The following is a 1192-nucleotide window of genomic DNA, read 5'->3' on the forward strand; positions in this document are numbered from 1 at the left end:
TCCAGGGTGGTGATACGCTGGCTCAGCCTTTCCACCTGCAGATCCTTCTCCACCAACTCTGTGGATAGGTCGACCACAAAATCTTCCCGACTGTCGAGAGTGAGCTTGGCAGTCTGAGCGGTGTTAGCAAGAAGTGTCATAGCATCGCTCTGAAGGGCCTGAAGGCGGTACAGCGCACTCATGCACTGAACAGTGACCCTCCCAACCAAGTCAGGATACATTGCCCACACATCCTTCACATGGCTCACACGGTTACACCACATGGGATCATCCTTCTTCTCAGCAGGGAAGAGTCCCAAAGGGTGCATCACCATCTCCAGGAGATGGTAGCCACAAAAAGTCGTCAGAGTCTTCATGGCTGCTGCCTCAACGGTGTCGTCCGTCCTGAGTCCAATCGTCTCAGAGTCAAGAGAACGCCAACCCGGCTGAAGGGGATGAGCCTCCAAAGTCAGCCAGACCCGACAACGAGGTACCCGATGCTCCTCATACAACTGCACCGTGTACAAAGGGGGCGTAGGGTAACCGGCGGAGTTAAGCACTTCCCACAAGATGGAAGGAAAGCCATCGCGAGAAAGGAAGTCAAAACTGAAACGAGAGTCTCCTCCACTGGCGGGGGTGGGTGAATTCATCTGCGGAAGGGAATCAAAGATAAAGATTATGGTGGAAGGAATAGAAAAAGAGAGCCCGGATGGTTTTTTTAAAGAAAAGGGGGTTAGCTCAATTTTTAATTCCTCTTTATTTTTTTATAATGCATGCATGCCGGAAGAAACGTTGCCTCTCAAGGAGAAAATAGGGTGCCTTTTTAGGGCATCCTAAAAATATAAGTATTGGCCCACGGGGCCTAATTAATTAGCCACCTATTTCTCCCTCTATGCCTAAGGCCTTTCGTCCTAGGTCTAGCGGTCTAGTCCTGACGATCCTTAGCAGTTTCTAGGCAAGTTTTAGATTTTGAAAATTGGTATTCATGGTTTATTGTCCTCATCTATGGTGGAATTTGCTCCGATACCAGCTGTGGCAGAACCGCCCGAATTATTCCAGCTTAAGTGCCTGAGTCACGCCCCAGGGGTCGTAACACACTTAAATCGGAATAACCCGTCAGTCCCTCAGATCTAGTCTGATAGAGCCACTTAACCAGGATCAAATTCCACAATCTCACTCGAAGGTGAGTCACAGAAGAAATACAATAAAACAG

The sequence above is a fragment of the Zea mays genome, chromosome 9 (genome assembly GCF_902167145.1).
Source record: "Zea mays cultivar B73 chromosome 9, Zm-B73-REFERENCE-NAM-5.0, whole genome shotgun sequence".
NCBI classification, from domain to species: domain Eukaryota; kingdom Viridiplantae; phylum Streptophyta; class Magnoliopsida; order Poales; family Poaceae; genus Zea; species Zea mays.